Source organism: Mycteria americana, chromosome 2 (genome assembly GCF_035582795.1).
Source record: "Mycteria americana isolate JAX WOST 10 ecotype Jacksonville Zoo and Gardens chromosome 2, USCA_MyAme_1.0, whole genome shotgun sequence".
Lineage (NCBI taxonomy): Eukaryota > Metazoa > Chordata > Aves > Ciconiiformes > Ciconiidae > Mycteria > Mycteria americana.
The window spans coordinates 117282112-117300355 of NC_134366.1; the positions used below are offsets into that span (position 1 = coordinate 117282112).

The 18244-nt window shown below is 40.6% G+C and overlaps 1 protein-coding gene and 1 long non-coding RNA gene across 6 annotated transcripts in view; one reads left to right on the top strand and one right to left on the bottom strand.

Annotated features, from left to right (window-relative positions):
• Window positions 1–18244, top strand: part of MPPE1 (metallophosphoesterase 1) — a 31748-nt gene that overhangs the window by 1609 nt on the left and 11895 nt on the right. Inside the window, exons 1-2 of one of the 5 annotated variants that reach the window (XM_075494350.1) lie at window positions 8497–8624; window positions 12181–12271. The exons of 1 other annotated variant lie outside the window; for it this stretch is intronic. The gene's annotated coding sequence lies outside the window, so the exon portion shown is untranslated. Of the gene's footprint in view, window positions 1–8496; window positions 8625–12180; window positions 12272–14306; window positions 14405–16791; window positions 16922–18244 lie in introns of those variants that run through there. 3 more of the 5 variants (XM_075494349.1, XM_075494353.1, XM_075494351.1) reach the window with 3 other exon arrangements.
• LOC142406024 (uncharacterized) lies at window positions 6157–8186 on the bottom strand. The gene is made up of 3 exons (XR_012774411.1): window positions 7706–8186; window positions 7364–7586; window positions 6157–7238 (listed from the first exon to the last, which is right to left on the bottom strand). It is a non-coding gene; the product is annotated as an uncharacterized LOC142406024 (long non-coding RNA).

Here is an 18244-nt window from a genome sequence, read left to right on the forward strand (position 1 = left end):
AGTCTACTTGGCAAAACATTTTCTAGTCCCCATTTTAAATCAGAAAAAACAGTAACAAAACCTGAGAAGCTGAATTAACTAATACCCAAAGTCTTAAAGTTTGTTTAAAGTATGAAATAATGAAATTTTGCTTGAAGAAATCCTCACCAAACGTTTGTCAGTCCTTCTGCTGACTGATTATTCTGCTTCTAAGTCAGTCATTTCCTCCAACCTCGTATCTGCTTTCTCCTCATGTAAGATTAGTTTCGTTAAGTGTAATCACCCTACAAACGTGTAATATAATTTGCAATAGTATGGGACAGAATTGCTCTGGATTCTTCCTTAATCTCAGTTTCCTCCAGCTTTTAGAAATTTGTGCTTTTTATTGATGCCATGCTCAGCATAGCTTGAGGTGGCTTCAGGACCTTCCCTAGAGAGTTTCTGTGCTGGGGCAGATGGGTAAACATATTTGCTGGTGAGTTGTGTGCACTGGTGAGATGTTGTAAAAATAGCTTTAACTTTGGTAGATAAGAAAATCTACAGCTAACCATGGCTTTGCATTCTAGGAAGTATCTCAGGCCGTGATAAAAGTGTTTTCTGTGTTTTTCCTTGAAAGGTGAAGTTTTAGTTACTGAACTGGCCAACAGTAAAACAGTTTATACCTTTTGCTGAAACTGGATAGATACTATTCTGATGTAGAGCAGATGGTTTCCTCCCTTGTGTCTCAGGTCTGCTGCAATGCCCGGAGATTCGTTGTGATTAGGCTGCCACAGGGGTGTTTGAAAGGTCTGTTTAACTTGTGTTTTAAAAACAGGGCAGTGTGAATGATGGTGTAGTAGGCAGGATGCAGAAATACCCTCACTGAAGGTAACTGTAGAAAATCATCATGACAGAGAAATACTCTTGCAAAGGGGGGAAGTGCTCTCCTCAATATTTTTCTAGGCAGGAGTATGCCCTCTTTCTAAGTGATGTCTGAGTGGCATTTGGAAAATAAGCAACTCCATCTGGCTCAGTAAAATTTCCCCAACCTTCTCTTCGTTCTGGTGGTAGAATATTAGTAAAATGATCACCAAAGGAACTTGAGAGGCTAAAATATCAACTGAATGAACCCTTGGTTTTTACAGATTCATTCCAGCTACGTGGCTCATGCAGGTAGAAGATTTAAAACGGAGCTAAAAAGCCAGGAAAGAATACTTCTTAGAAAATCAGCGGCTGCAGCTAGTATTTTAAGACCCTTCAAATACGCTGCAAAAAAACACAGTTGCCTGTAAGGCCTGTAAACAGATGGAAATATTGCTCTTCATCATTCTCCTAGTCAGTGACGACTGTTTTCTTATTACTGTTCTGAAGTTTTTTCAAGCCTTCCTCAGCCTAGACCTGCCAGACAGCATGAACTTCCTCCTGTGAGCTGCTGGGTGATTTTGAACATCCGTTCACCTCTGAGCAGGTCGAGGCTGCTCTCTGCCTTGCTGGATCACTCTCGGCTCATCTTTCATAACTGCCAAGGTCTTTCGTAACCTCTGATCTTTCATAACCCCAAACACTAGCCAGTTCCTCTCACATGCCTTTCGTAACCTACACACATGCCACACGTTTAATCTCATCCACTTGGAATAGGCTCATCCTGGATGAACCTGAAATACTAGTGTTTCTTGGGTGCTTCGTCTGTCTGAATCCTCCTGAGCCCCGACCAGATTTGTGTAGAGGTCGGACTTCCCTCCCTGAAACAACAAATGCTCAGCAGAGGAGAAAACCTGTTCCTTCTGACCTCAGAGCAGAAAACGGAGTGTAGTCGTGGATTTCCTTCTCTCCTAGGCTGCAAAGCCCTTATTGACTTAGGTGTGGCTCCGCTGGAGGTGGCAGTCTCCTTCACTTCCTGTCCTAAACCGCTGCGCAGTGTTCACGGGCACATCTGCTCTGCATGCCACCTGGAGATCCCTATTGCGGTCTGCTAGGTCCACGGTGCAAAAAGCAGGGTCACTCAGAGGGGAAGCTGCTGCAGCTGAAATTGGTTTAAATACGCCTCAGCTGACAGCTTGCCATTCTCTTCTTCGGCAGTAATTGCACGCTGCAGTGATGCAATAAAATTGGTTGTAGTTTTTGCAGAGGGAGGGTGACCTCTCTGTAGATAGCCGGCCATCGACATGGAATCTGCAGATGTCTTCCAGTGTGGATCCTTGTCACTTCATGGTTTTGATGGATGATCTCTTAATAGGGAATTAAATGGGAGAGCAAGTGGCTAACAGCTTTAATAAAAACAGAGAGGGGGAAAAAAAAAGGAACTAATCTTTTGGAGTTATTAGCCTGAGCGCGGAAGAGCATTTCCTCAGCATGACAGCCAGAGGCTTGCTGCGCTGTTATTAAAGCACTTCAGTGGGAATCCATGCAGATGGTCTTTTTACACAGCAGAGGATTATATTGGATTAGTCATATAAAATTGTTGTTTACTGTCTCTAGCCTGGAGACAGGCTCTTCCCTGGAGCTTTTATCAGTATCTCACGAAGAATGAAGTTTGAGTCTGCCTTTAAGATGTAACCCAGATGACAAGTAGTTTGTTTGTGCAAACTACTACAATGTTCTAATAGTTTAGTGCAATGGTCACATTGCAGTGAGAGATTTTATAGCTGATTTTATAGCTGATAAAAGAGGATGTTGGCCCAGGTTTTTGTTTTGCCTTTTGGGTGTACAAGAAAGGAAGGTAAATCATAAAGAGATGCTCTCTCTTCTTGCTGGATTCCCTAGAAGAGCTGTGCTGATCCCGCTTCTGCTTCATCAGAGGCAAACAGGAATTACTAACACTGGCACTCTTTTTCATAATACTTGCTAATGACTCATTAGTGACATAACGCTTGGTTAATGCACTGTTCTAAGTGGTGTATTAGATGTTTCTGTGTTCCCTTTCTGTCATGCAGAGTCATATTCTGACCACTTTTCTTCTCTATGTCCAGAAGGCCCAGGGATTGCTGCTTGGACAGCCTCTGCATTTTCCCTCCTGACACAAACTAACCAAAAGGCAGTCTCAAACATGCAGTGCAGGAGTCTCCGTTCAGATCTTCTCTGAGGGCTGGTTAATGTGGAAATTGAAATTTTTGGCTTCAAGGTCTGACAGACAGCTCTACTAGTAAAATGGCGTCCTTCAGTGTTTTCTGGAGTTTTCAGACTGGCTCTGTCGTCCTGGGAAATTATCCCTTCCAGGAGGTATGGCTGCGAGAGCTTTCCTGAGGTGCAAGTGGCTTTCATTCTCCACTGAGAGATGTTTTTCTTCTCTGGAGGGAGTTCTGTGGACAAGGTAATACAGTTCTAAGCTGTTACTCTTTTTCCTAGACTGTGGGTGTAGAATAATATGTGGGTGTAGAATAATATGTGGTAAAGGTCTTTTTCCCTGGCCTTGGAGGGAGAAGTGGCAGACTGTCTCTGCAACATGCATACCAGTATTGTTTTTTGAACATTATCCACTGAAAATACTAAAAATAATATGCCCCCTCCCCCAACAAACTAGTACTATAACCTGACATTTCTATCACTGAAGGTGATACAGAACATCTGTCAGTGTGCTGTGGCAGGGATCCCTGTAGTCTAATTTGATTTAATAAATATTACCCCTCTTTGGTTTTGTCAGCTTTAAGATTAAATTGATTTTCTCGTACATATTATGAGAAAAGATTTCTTGTTTCTAATTTTGCAAGCAGTCATCTCAAATCCAATCGGGTCTTGGTGCTTTTCTTCTTGATATGCAGGAAATGTTCATGTTTTGAACTGAATTCTGAACTTTTGCATTTCGCTGTCCTCTGTGGTTGTGCCAAGGCTCGGGAAAGCCAGACTGCTTCTCCCTGTTTCAGGGAGGGCTCCTGAACACAAATGGGATTATTACTTCCTGACCCAAGCTCAAAACAAGATGGAGAAAGGGCCTTTTTCCCATGTTGGCCATTTTGTTCGAGATTGTTCTGTGGTTTTTGAACTGGTGTTTGTCTGTGAGATTGGCAGCACTGATTGTGCCAAAGAATGTAACGGGCAGAAAGACTGCATGAGCCTTGCCATCTTCCGCCCTGAAAGGGACTCGGGAGTCATTGCTGACGCAGCTGGTGGATGGAATAAAATATTAATTTAGGGCAGGTGAAACTTTTATGTGTTTTTACAAAGGCATGTAGATTTTCACAGGAGAATTTTAATTGCTGGAAAATCTCATGAGGATAGTAGGTCTCTGAGGGTTGAAAGGACACATACTGCCCTTTAATCTGTGTGGAAAAAAAGCTACGCTTGGAGTTATTGTAGGGCTGCATCAAGTAATTCCATGCTCATATATTTTCTGACAAATTAAATCAATGATTTTGGTGCACATGTAGCTGATAAAGAGTGCTATGGGTCACATTCCTGCTGTTTGGCAGTAAGTAGCAGGCTCAGCACCACTGGAATCGATGACATTTTCATTCGTGTGTGCCAGCATGAAATGTGTTTCTGTTCATACCAAGCTGAGTTAGAAACAAAAATGCGAGGAAAAAAGAACATGTTCAACAAACCAGCTGAATAACAGTGTACAGAAATGTTTCTGCTATAATTGTTTACAGTGGAAAGTAAATATCTTAGTGGCATTTCATACATTTACTGCCCCAGAGAACTTTTTTAAAAATCATGTATAGTTAGTATCTCTGGAAAATGAACCTGTTTCCTAATCAAGTACACAAAAGTCTTTTATAATTTGTATAAACTGTGGTTTGTATATACATGCAGGCTAACATTATCTTTTATTTTTGGATGCTTCAAAATCTGATGTCCAGTGCTACTCAGCCTTGGGCCATTTTTGCAGATCTGTCGAGTATCTTTAATTTGGAAGAATGGATGCTCATTTTGAAGTGGAGCCACTCAGAATCAATGACCACTTTTGAAAATGTTTGATCGTAATGTGCATGATAAAACCTACAAGAGCTTCAGTGGTAGCTTTTTCCAAGAGTTTGAAGATACAAGTAGGGTTTTTTTGGTGTCATTTGGATCAGCGCTTGTTTGATAAAATCTGAATCTTACACAAACTCCTTGCAGGTCTAGCTGCATAGTTGAGAAACCTGCTGTTGTCTGCTTCCGCCATCTATCTTCAATTCCCATGCCAGCCATGGAAAAGCAGGACAGAGGGAGGCTGCGTGGCTCAGTTTCTAGGTCAGAAATTGGGAATTCTTGTTTCCCTTTTAGCTCTGTTGGCTCATTTCCCAGCTTTTCTGTGTGTCGTTTTCCAGCCTGTAGAATAGAGATGTCCTACTGGTAACAGTTTTTGAGTTCTGAAAATATTTGGGTCTTAAAAACTGTGCATAGCTGCTGCATTGTTGTCAACTCCTGGGTAAGCAGGAGAGCGGCAGTGTGCCCAGAACTAGTTGCTGTAGAAGAGCTAGGGAAACAGGGTCTGCAGATTTCACATCTGAGAATGACCCAAGACGTATCGTGGGCTTGTTTTCTCTACTACTTCTGACCTGTCTAGGTTGTTCTCCGAGTGCTGCCCAGTGCTGCCCTTTCCATGCCTGCTCTAGTTCCTGCAGAAGCGCTGCATTAATGCATCTGTGCTTCCTCCTCTTTTTGTTTTACTGCTCCACCCACAGTATTTTAAAAAAAACAAAACAAAACCTGGGTACCATAGGAGTGTAAGTCTGAGCGAGCCTTGCACATTCTTTATGGGATACTATTCCTTGATATTCAAGTGGCCTTGCCTTGTACAATATTAAGCAATTATGAATACTCCTGACATTCCCAATATTGAGGAAAAAATTGTTATCCTACTCATACTGTCTACAGCGAGATACTGGTATATAGGGTATGCTGGGTTCCACTGCGCTGATCTTTCTCCACCACACTGTCTTATACTACAGCTTCCCTTTGGCACTTGAGAACTTATTTCTGAAGTAGTCATTTTACAAAGTTTTGCAAAATATCAGAATTACTATTATATCAGAGCATGTTCTCTTCTAAATTAACAACATAGAATTGTTGAAATGGTGGCCTAAAAGGGGCTTTAGAATTATCTTTTTGTCTACTTGCTGCATGCCAGTATGCTGTGCATATTAGATATACCTGTATCCAAAGTCGTGCCTGATCGTTCTCTGATCTTTTTGTTAAAACCTCTAGTGAGGGAGAACTATGGGTATTTTTCTTCTTTGATATTAAGAAAATCTTCCCTGTCATCCCACTGAAATAATCTCTGTTGGAAAGTAACTTTATTTCTGCTCATCCTCTTCTAGAGGACACGGGAAGCAATTATTACCATCCTTTACAATAACCAAGGATAAAGACAAGGTCAGTTAAAATGATTCTTGGCAGTCTCTGTTTTCTGGACTAAACAAACACAGTTATTTCAACCCTTCCTGATATGCGGTATTTTCTTCCTCATGTAATTTTTATTCCTGTTTTCTAGACTCCTTAGGACCTCACCTGAGATCTTGTTTGTGCTGGATAAAGCAGAATAGAACTGAGTAATTACCTCTCAGGATATTGCAACTCCATCTGAAAATGGGATCTCCCTTTTTCTGCACCACCATTGCGTTGCTGGCTGGTAGTATACCTCCCAATTTTATTTTATTTTTTTTTACTGCTACTGTAGCTAGTTACATCCAGCTGTATTTTCATCAAGAAGTGACTTCCTGGTTTTCACACTATGAACTGTCAGTTGCTAATTTTTTCAATGTTAGTTGCTGATTAAAGTAGCAATTTTGTTGCCAAGCTATTTAGGGACAAGGTGACTAGTCATGGGCCCCAAGAATTAGCAGTGCTGTGTGGCTGCTTCTGCAATTATGGAACCGATACAGAAATCTTCACAGACAGAGAGGATTTCTGGCAGCAGTTAACAGCATGGGCACATCGTTCCCTCCCATGCGCTCTCGGATCGTTAACAGCCTCCCAGCTTGGGTCTTGTGTATATTCAGCTCAGCACAGTGGCTTTTACCTTGCACTGTGACCTCTGTGCGAAGTGCGAGGAGTTGGCCAGATGGGTGACGGGCTGATCCGGGTCGATGGTGGAGGAGGAGAGATGCTGGGGTTGTGCCCTGGAGCTAGAGGTGCGTGCCACCTCCCTTAATCTGATTACATTTACAGTTTCCACTTGCAGCCTCATGTGACCGGAGTGTCTTGTACCATGTGTTAGGTAAGTTGTAGACCCGCGGTAGGCAGTAGTGAGCTGCTGTGATCTCCCTCCTCTCTTCCCAGGCGTGAATGGTTCCTTGCAAAAATTGCCAGGCTCTGCAATCAGGTGGGCTACACGGTCAAGATGGAGGGGCAGGTGGCATCTGGCAACGTTTTACACCAAAAAAAAAAAGATAGCAACATGCGACGGGCTGTAAGTAACAAGAGAGGCAACATTTTATACAAAGACAGGAGATGCAGAGAACAAAAGAAGACTTAGATTTGAGACCTAGAGAATGAGAGAGAAACAGGAAAGGTGTTGAACTGCCAATAACAAAGGCCCCTGAGACCAGCAGGCAAAACTGCATTGGGTCAGTCTTGCTGTGATGGGTGATCTTCTTGTGGCTGGCGAGTGCCCTGTGTTGGTCTGTTATCTGTAAGGTCCAGTCCGTCCTGGGAGTAGAATGCTTTCCTCCTGCCTGTATGCCCTCAGCCTGGTCTACCAAAAATACCTGCAAAATACAAAAACCAAAGGCAGAAAGCAGCAACTAGTAGTAATACCAAGTACCACAAATACCAAGGATACAAGCCCCACCCCGGTGGGTAGCAGTGTTACCGGGCGTGCTGTTACCTCCTGCCTTGGTGGCTGTTACTCGAACAGCCTGTACCGTGGCTGCTGTTGTGGTGGGAGTGGGAGGTGCAGAATACCCTTTTGTAGAGATGCATAACTTGGTGTGTGTGGCTGTACAGATGCGTGCATGCAGATGTGTAATTGGCAGTATTCTCAATCCCACGCACTCGGTATCTGTTAGTCGCAGAAAATAAAATTGCGAATAAAACTAATGACAGTTTGAAAGAGACGAGCTGAGACTGGGTGTGTTTACGCTGGCTCCGGAGGGTGAGGGTCACCGCCACAGTAAAGCTGATTCCGGAGCACCCACAGCTGGATCCGGAGCCGCGCTGTCACCGTCGGGTGCAGGCCGGGTGGGAGATCTCTGCCTCGGGGGAGGTAAAACGCTCCGGGCGAGCTCCGGTGCGAGCCCTTCCCAGCCGCGGCGATGCCCGCCGGGGGGCGCTCGCTGCTCAGGCGGTCGCCGCGCTGGGCCCCACCTGCCTCGCACCGCGGCCGCGCCGCTCCCGAGCGGGGAGGGAGCGGGGGGAGGAGGCCTGCCCGGCGCGGGGCCGCCGCCGCCGCCGCCTCCCCGCTCCCGCAGGCCCCGGCGCTCCGCTTGCTGCCGTTGCCCTGGCAACGGGGGCGGGGGGTAGCCAGGGCCCTTTGCGGGGCGCGGTCGCTCGCCTATGACGTCCACTGTTGGGAGCCTATCCGGATGGGCTTTGGTGGCACCGGCGCCTGCCCCAGAGCCGTGCGGCGAGCGGTGGTGCAGGCAGCGCATAGGGCAGCTGGGCGGGGGCCTTCCGCGGCGCGGCCCCCGGGGCGGCGGGTGCGTTTGAAAGAGGCCGCGAGCGGGCCCCGGCCCCTCCCGGGGCGTCCTGCCCGGGGCGGGGCTCCCGGCGCCATGGCCCTGCCCGCCGTCCACAAGTGCTTCCAAGTGAGTGGGGCCCTTGCGTGCCGGCCCGCGGGGTAGCCTCCCGTCCGCCCGGGGCGCGCCCCGGCTCTCGGGAGCCCCGCGGAAGGCCCCTCCGCCCCGGCCTGGCCTGGAGAGAGCGCCCGGGAACACTCGGGCACGGCGACTCTCGGCTGGGCCTGGTTTGCCTTTACCTTCAGGGGCAGAGCTGACGCTTACAGCAGCGTACGGTTGCTGATCTTCCTTCTCTGGACTGTATCGGTCGACAGCATCAGTTTTACTCGGTACTCTGTAGGTTAGGGCGTGATAGTTAGTTGCGTTTGCTGCATTTTGGGTGATAGGCGTGATTATACGCTGCTGGGCCAGGTTCAGCGAATGTGTGCGCAAGAAATTCTGCTAAGTCTGTTCAGTCTTTCAGCTTCGGTGAGGTTAACACAAAAATAAACACTAGTTTAGTTGCAGAGCTCATGTTTGGAGTTTAGAAGTGTAACTGAGAACTTGTATGTTTTGTCCCTTTGTCACTTTTTTTTTTTAAATACAAACCCATTTTGCCTTATTGTTTGGCAATGAATTATGAAGTTGATTAGAATTCTTCAATATATATGTTAAAGAAGCTGTGTTTTAGTCAATTCTTCATAAAGTTTGAAGCCAATTATTTTTCCTGCCGTTTTCCTTTATATATTGAAATAGTTCAAGATAAATGTAGTAAAACTTCTGGGAGAAAACTTTAGTCTGAAATGTTATCAGCTCAATTAATACTTGATCTGAAAATGTTGCTTGATTTTTCTTTTTTAATTCTCTTCCTTTTCAGCTCAGTGATGAAAATGAACAGTTAGTCAAGAAGTTGAAAAAACTACACATAAAAAATAAGGAGCTAGAAAATAATCTGGGTCAGATCCAAGAAAAATTGCATCTGCAGCAGTTAATGCATGACTATGTCACAAGCAGAGAGTAAGAATTGTCAAATATTAGTTTTTGCATCAAAAGAAGTGTGATATTTCAGGACTTGTGCCTTGTTATTCTTCAGATGAACTAGGCCTTATCTGTTCTGCATATTTTGAGGGGCTGTCGGTGAACAGGATGGTGGGGATGGAGAATGCTGGAGCCGTGTAAAGGAGCAAAGGGTGGCTGGGGCAACTTGGACAAAATTCATTGTTGTAGTAAACCAAACAATTTTAATATCGATAAGTAATACCCCTGCTTAGCCAACATGCGTCCTCTGTCTAACTGCAAAGAGTTTTAGACTATTTTGCCCACAAACAGTAGTAAGATGGTTAAATTGCATCAATACTGTTTAAAAGACTCGTAAACTGGACCTTAGGACCTGAAAAACTATAGCACTAGTGTTTTGAAGAGTGTCCTGAGAGGATTTAAATACCTGTTTGCAGAAAATTTCAAATTTAAATTTGGTGCGTTTATGATCTTGCATGGAAACCTCTATTGTCAAATCAAACTGAAAAGTAATTTAGCCTTTTTCAGTTGCTTTGTTTGACTCAATTAAAATTGTAAAATCTAATTTTATTAAGCTGTTGTGTTTGTTTCAATTAAGTGTTCAAGTTCAAACAGAAACCTGTTTATGGCATAAGGGTGGATACGGCAAGGATCTTAATCTAGAGGGTGGCAGTGCCAGGTGAGTTCTTGGAAATTGGTTCTTCACAGAATTAAACATTCTTCTCTGTGGGGTAGAATATGTTGTTCATGGTTAAGTCAGTTGAATTTTTGTTTGCTGTTGTGGAAGCTGCTTTCAGCCTTTCAAACACTGGAAAATAATTTTATGTACATTTTAGAAGGAAGTACTAAATCTTAGATTAATCGGGAAAATATCACTAAACAAAGAACAAAATGGATTTCTTTCTCAAATCTTTCACCGAGAAAAATTGAGTGAGCTAAGGAAGCTCCACGGTGCATGTGTGCACATGTGATCTTTTTTGTACATTTTTAACCTAGAATTTTGTAATTTCACTTTCTATTTTCTTGGGACTTTCTTAGCTCATTTTTATAGCTCAATTTCATATATATATATATAAAAAACTTACAGGCTAGTACTGCTTTCAAAATAAGCCACACAAGTGATTCTACTTTTCAGTCTAATTGATTTTAGAAGTGAGCCATGACTTACTGTAGTTTGCCAATTAATGCTAGAAATAAACTCTTGTAGCTGCTGCTTTTGATACAAAAGATACATTTTTGTTTTAAGAAAATGTATATTGAAATATTTTAACAACTAGGCATGCTACATAAAATGTTGGTCTATGACTTAATTTTAAAATAAATAAGCTGCTCCATTCTTTCAAAGGCTGCTTTTTGTCTGCTTACAGAAATGGGCTGTGGATCTTACGAAGATAGAGGTAGTCCCTACTGCTCTTAAGTCAAGCACCCTGTTTTTAGTGTTTCCTTTAGGTGGCTGTAGAAGGCCTGTTCTTTTATTTTTCTTTCTTTTTTTATTTAAATACCTTTACAGTCCACCAGAGTCTTTTTGCAAACTACATAAGAAGGCTGAGTGTCTAGCTCTGGGCTTGGATTGAGTACCTAATTAGATGCTTATGTTGAAGAAGTCTGAGTTATTCTTTGAATCTAGTGCTGGACCTGCTTTGTGTTAGGTTGCACATAGATAACCTTACTTAGTTTTTTTCCTAGCATCTATTCATGTGTTATTTTACAAAGCTGTTCTTTACCAGTATCACTCATCCTGCTTGTGGTGCACAGTCGTGACTTAGTATGAATGCTGGCTTTTATTCAGATTCCTAATAAAATAGGAAAGATGTCTGTTCATGTTCATCAGTTACATTATGGGCCTGATATACATAGACTGAATGCTATGAAATACTGTAGGAAATTAGTGTAGCAGAACTTGATGCAAGATAATATCAAAGGGAAAGATAATGTCCCAAATCTGTTTCTTTTACATTGATTTTACCCTCCCATACTCATTTTCTCGTAGATTTCATTCACTCATATCCTCACACCCACATACCCATACCCACAGAAGCAATGAGATGCGTGTGTGTGTCCAAGTGATCTGGCCAGGGTTGCTTGTGTGCAACATGGAGAGCTGGGGATGCCGCCTCATGAGTCCTCATCATGGGTTCTTGATTGGTCAAGAAACTAGTTTCTGGACAAACTTTTTTATAACCTTTAGGAGTGGTCTTTTGCTATTCCTGTTGTGCTAACGGGGAGAGGAATGATATATGTGACAAGCTGCAAACTTGTTGCCACTCTCCTGTTGCTAGCATATAGGTCTTCCATCAACGAGTTATTGTACTGAGGTTTAATCAGAGTGCGGCCATGTGAATTGGACAAAAACAACAGGGTCCTCAGTCTGGCGGAGCGAAAGGGATTCTTTGCCATTGATACAGACCATTCTTTTAACTTTCGCTTTGCTGTTTTTTCTGGTGCTTTCTCTTTGTGTTGCTGGTCACACTTCATTTACGCCCGTCTTAAATATTTCTGTTACGAGTCTCTACAGTACAGCTACAGTCTAAGTGTCTCTATGGGGCATCTGTAATAATTTTATCATAAAGGATGCACATTTTGTTGGCTTTCATATTTTATTGCAATTTATGCATTTCTTCTGTTTTAGACTACTTCAGATGTATAATGATCTACAGAAACGTTACATTAAAGAAATCAAAACAAACCAGGAGCAAAGTGAAGCAATTAAAAATCTCACTGTAAGTAGAATTTGTAGGAGATGGTATCAAATAGCCAAACATAGGCTTTTAGTGAGACTGAAAAGTAATTCTTACATTTGTAAAATGAGACCATATTTTTCTTTTCTACTCATTTTTGTTTCCTGTGCCATTGAGATAATGGAAAGTAGTCTGTAGTTCCCTTTGAAAGTGAACTCTGTTACTGGTACGTCTGTAACTGAAAGCTGTCTCCCCTTTCCTTGCTTTTTTCTTTACTCACCTACCTACCCCTCCTTCCAACAGTATATGCATCTTCCAATCTCTCTTCTACCAGCCCTGATATTTTTCTCTATGTGCTGTGAGCTGATTTGTTTTGGAAATCCAGCAGTAAGATAACCGAATAAAGGCAAATAGTCTTCTGTCAGGTAGCAAGATCTGTTGGCTTGCTGTGCAAAGAGACTAGCATCATAACCGGAGCGTGGGTTGCATGGCCAGGAGTGGTTCAGGAAGCTTCAAGTGGGTATTGCCTCTTTCGGTATTGATCAAGCATTACAGCTGACCAGTCTAATTAATTTCCTCCTAGGAGTCTGGAACGTGTGCTTCATTTGTTTGTAAACTAATATTCATCATGATTTGGATTATATGTACTTTTTCTTAGAAGTTGGCAATTGCTGCCATAAAAGTATGCTTTATTGTGTGGAAAGGTTTAGTATCTTTGTGCATGTACATTTATACTGTCTGTGCATGTACATTTATACTGTCTTGCCAGCATGTGCTCTGTAACAGATTTTTTTAAAACACTTTTGATGTATGCAAAACTTCACTTGCTGTATTTTTTTTCTCCTTTCAGACACTTTGGATGAATGTAGTTTTAAGTCAGCAATTGAAAGCTGTAGGTTTGCATTCAGGATATGTTTCCAGTTGTATTCAGTTGAACTGTGTTTGTTCTATGCATTTTAAAAAAAATTTAGTTTCTTGACAGATTAAAATTCATGAACTAGAGCATAATCTTCAAGAGCAGAGGCAAAGAATTGAGCAATTGGAACGTAAAAAGGTTTCTTGGAAAACTAGTGCTGTTTCTGGAAAAAGAAGTCGAACCCCAGAGGGAGAAGTAACATCTCGCAGGGACATGTCTAAAAAGAAGGAATCCTGTTGCAGTAAATATTTAGGTAATGGTATGGTTAATTCTGATGATGTTGCTTCCAGTATGCCCGTCACAGATGATGCATTTCATTTCAGATCCAAAGGCACACTCCAGGTTATTTCTTCTACTTCAACCAGCAGTATCTAAAATGTTTTTCATTTTTGAAAACCTGTTACGTAAAAATGGCATCTCATAATCAATGTCTTGTCTATGGATCCAGCCCTGCATTTGTTTGTGATAAAAATAAGTGTTTGCTGCTTTTCTGTTTTTCTGAAATCGGTATGCTGGTGTAATAATGGGTGGGAGTGCATGGCTGTATTTAGTACTATTTATTATTTATTCCAGTAAGCTGTATCTATGCAGATCTCTTAGTGATAATGTTTGCTGGTCCACTCTGATTTTCAGACAGTGATACACAAAATAACCTGGTTTTAGCCTTAAAATGAGGGACAAACCCAGACAATACTGGTTTGAGCATGTTCTTCCTCACATAAGTAAATCCACAAGTTAAGGTGCAATCCTGTTCCACTTCAAAGCACAAAAAAAGAGATTGAAGAGATCATATAATGTAGGCATAATTTTCAGTAAACATGCTGTCAGCAAGGGCTAATGTGACCCTCTTGTAAGTCAGAAAAAGGTTATTAAGGCATGTGATGTATGTTTTGTGGATTTTAAAGTAAAATAATCCCACATTCTAAGATTCTGGCAGATTAAGATTATCCAATTGACAGATTCTGTTGTCTTTCATAGTACCTGGGACTGTGCTGGGCTGATTCTTAAGAATAAATCACTTTATGAAAAAGGTACTTTGTGAAGCAGAACCATAATTTTCTAATATCACAAAACGTAGGCAGCTCTTTAGCTGTAATATGATTCATATGAGGGGGAGGTTGACTGTAATGGTTGAAGTCTATATTTTTTATTTGAATATAGAGCTATTGTTGAAGGAGATTAAAAAGCTGAAGAAAGAAAATGAAAAGTTGTCTACAGAAAGGAGAGCACTAAAAAATGAATTAGCCGGATTAGACAAGGTAATTTATTTTAGGACAAGTTTAAGAATAGGTGATTTTTGAAAAACTAACTTTTCTGCCTGAACTGAAACTTATCTTTAGGCTGAACATATGCTGTTATCGAGCAAAATGCATAAAAAAAATCAATTTATAGCATTCTGAGAAAGAAATGGAAATTAATGTTTCAAGGAGTCATTAATGTCCTACAGTACTGTTTGGCTAAGGAAGAGGAATAATGCAATTTTTATGTTTATTTTTTTGGTTTTAAACTGCTGGATTTTCTTGTGGATATTTTTTTCATGTTTGGGCAATTTGGTTTCCTTCATGAGAGATTATTTGTCTCATGTTATGACATTAAAATTGTAACTGCTGGTAACAATCTTAATTCCTTCCAACAGATGTTTGCAGAGAGAATAAAAATATTTTTTTGAATAATCACTTCTATTGCTTCATGATGTCAGTGAGAGAGAAACTATTTTCTCTTGAATTTAAACATGTCAAAGTTATGCCTCTGACAGAACCCTAAGCTCAGGGAGGGCAGAGGGGAGGGCTTTGAAGGTTTCATGATAGATTGTCCATACAGGTGTAGAAAGAGAAAGTGTGAAAATTTGGTAATTCTTGAAATTATTTGAAAAGATGGGATCTTATCTAGCTATAGAGGACTTGGTACTGACCTAAGATTTTATTTTCAGCAACAAACTTGTTTAAATTGTTTTTTGCTTATTCTTCAAGTCTTGTGTGGAATTTTTTTTTTTTTTTGAGAATCTGTTTTCTTCTCTTGCAATCCTTTCTCACAAGCTAAATATATTATGCTAGCTTTCATTACACGGGTAACAGTAAAACACGGTGATAGTTCCTTAGATGTGAAACTTGTAGAACATTGAGCCAGGGTGAGTTCTAGATCCCTGTGTTTGGGAGTTAGGGACAACTTGTCCCTAACTGCAATTTCTGCTCTGTCCCTAGATGCAATTTCATCTTTCAGAAGAGAAATGCAAGTCTGAGGTTATGGCTTTTTATTAGTGACCCGTTTTTTAGGTAGTTTTAAGTCACTGTACATTATTTAAGATATATGAAGCTGTTCATTTAAAAAAAGAAGAATAATAGGCAGGAGAAGATGTCAAATATAGGTAGATATAAGTAGATACAGTGTTACTCTGGTAGTAGGACTTTCCAAGGTTGGTGAAATTAAGTCTTGGGCGATTACACTCTGCTTGCTGTCCTTGTATTTCCCAACAACTTCTGACTTCACTTCCAAAGGATCAGAATTGCTCAATAGACTTGAGTTGCAGGAGCTGAACAAAACATTTAAGCTATGGGCCATCAATATTTTTAATAAATAAAGCTTACTTCTGTGAAGCTGAATTTATCTCCTAGTTGAATTAGGTATAGCTAGAACTACTTGTTAAGTTATGCATTTGGGGATAGTATAATTACAAAAGGATCAATCTGAGAAAGTGAAACCACATAGGCTGATGTTAAATAAATTCAACAGGACTTGGTTTTCATGGCTTTCTTATTGGACTGTCTCTATGTTCTGTGTAGCCTTACATATTGCTCTTTTTTTTTTTATTCCCTCCTTTGTTGTAAATTGCTTTTATCTGAGCCAGTTGAACCTCTTAGATAGTTACCCATATTAGGCTCTGTCAAGTTTAACATATCATAAGTCTTATCCTTTTGAATAGGAAAATCAAACTTTTTAACATAGTGTAGTCATAAGTAATAGATCCTATCCTGAAATAGGGTATTCATTAACAAAATGTAGTTGTACTTGAGGTTCTAAACTGATACTAGTAATTTACAAAGCAGTTAAGGTCTAAAACCATATAAAATATTTTAGGTCTAAATATGGTATCCCTTTTTCCATCTTAAACTCTTTAGTATTGTCTTGTTCAAATGCTAACATCATTGTCCTTAGTTTAGCTTCCTCATCTCTCTCCTTGCTTGTTGTCCCTTTTTTATAATCTTGCAACTTTCAGATCTTCAAAGTTAATGGTCAGCTACTGGCTGACTTCAGCGCACAGAGCTATATTTTTGCACAGATGAGGTTGACATTATTGCCTTGCCATTTTGGACTGTCATTTTGTAGCTTTCTGGTAAAGCAATGTTTTTTCCTTCTCTTAATTCATGTTTTGTAGTATTAGTCTGTATTTCAGGCTCTAGCATAACTTGAATTCTGCTTGCATTATGGGTTCAGAGCGAAGTTTTAAATTATTATGTAAGGTTATAGTTGATTGCTGTGTCTTGCCGTAGCTGTGTTTGCATAACTCAACCATATATTAATTAAAATATTGGAAGTGTCTTTGAACTTGGGAACAACAGAAATGCTGACTAGCTCTTATTGAGAATGTCTTTGAAAGAAACTTTAAGATGAATATTTTTGCTTTTCTCTAGGATTTTTTTGAAGAGGTAGAAGATCTAAAGCATGCTGTACAGGAATCTGTGAAACTGAATAATCAGTATGAAAAGTGCTTGAAACAAATAAGTGTAATGTATGGACTTCCTTTTACAGCACATTTGTAACTACCAATTAATTTAATGGCAAGTAGATTTTCCACATTTTTTTTATACTTACTGCAACATTTAAACCTACCATGGCTTATGTAGTATCGCATTTTGATAATATTGTGGATTCAATAATATGATCTCAGTATGACAAGCTGCTCTGAAATGTTTCTGTATTTTGTGCCTTTGATTTTTGTTTATATGGTTTTTAAATAAACTGTGGTCTGTATAACTTCAACTAAGTTTCAAAAACTCTTTCACACTTGTAAAGTACATTTGTTGCAGGAGTGGTTGTGGGTGTTTATGGGAATGTAATAAAATCCTTGTATTTTAATTTGAAGAATTTCCCAATTTATCCTTTTCTGTAAACTATATAAAATCAAAGTAGATCTGTAGATTCAGCAGTCTTTATGAATTTCAGCCCTAAGGATGTGCCACTGCAGACAGAAATTAATTCTATCATTAAATTATTACAAAGGGATTTCTTAAAAGAAAAATGCTAAATCCCTGCTTGGAGTTTTTCTTTAATCAGAATAAGAAGTTAAAATGTGTGGATGAAGGAAGGATTTAGGGTTTAGAATTGGAAAGAGTGTGTTGGGAAAGAAGGGTCAGAGTTGTCTTGCAGTATCAAAACAATTCATCAGAAGCTGTTATTTGATTGAAGAGTGCAGTATTTGAAGTGCTGAAAGGAAACTGGAGTGCAGAGAGTCACAGTTCAGAAGGTAGAAATGTCACGTTGCTTCAGAGGGGGAGAGCTTGGAATGATAAGAGACAGCTCCCAGTTGCAAGTGCCCCTTGCAGAAGGGCAGCCTTGTGAGATTTGAACCTGAACTTATTTGTAACTACATTTCACAAAAGTTTAACATAGTTACATTATAGAACTATATTTGTCTGAAGGTTGTAAATCTGTACCTTTGTGACATTGTGATGGGAAAATAGAGTGGAAACTTTATCACGAGGTTAGAAATACTAAACTTGCTTATAACCTAATACAGCTTCTTTAGCTTAATAAAAATACTTGCACACTCATTAGGGATAGGACTAGGAGTAGGATTTTTAGGACTTTTATATCCCACTTTGTTTCTTCAGACAGTTTTACGTAGCTGTAAATTACTAAATAAATTGGCCTCAAAGCATATGAGGTGTTCAGAGTTACATATTCACGAAGTAAGAGAGGGGGCAAAGCTCCAGAACCACTTTCTTCCTGGTCTGGCTATAGACCATTGTATCAGGTTTCCCTTGTTTCATTCTTGGCTCACGGGTAAATAGAAGCTGGATAATGGTCTGAACAGAGATGGGAAAGAGAAGAGGAGTGATGCAAGTCTGTGTTGCCAGTAAACTTGATGGATGAAAATAGGA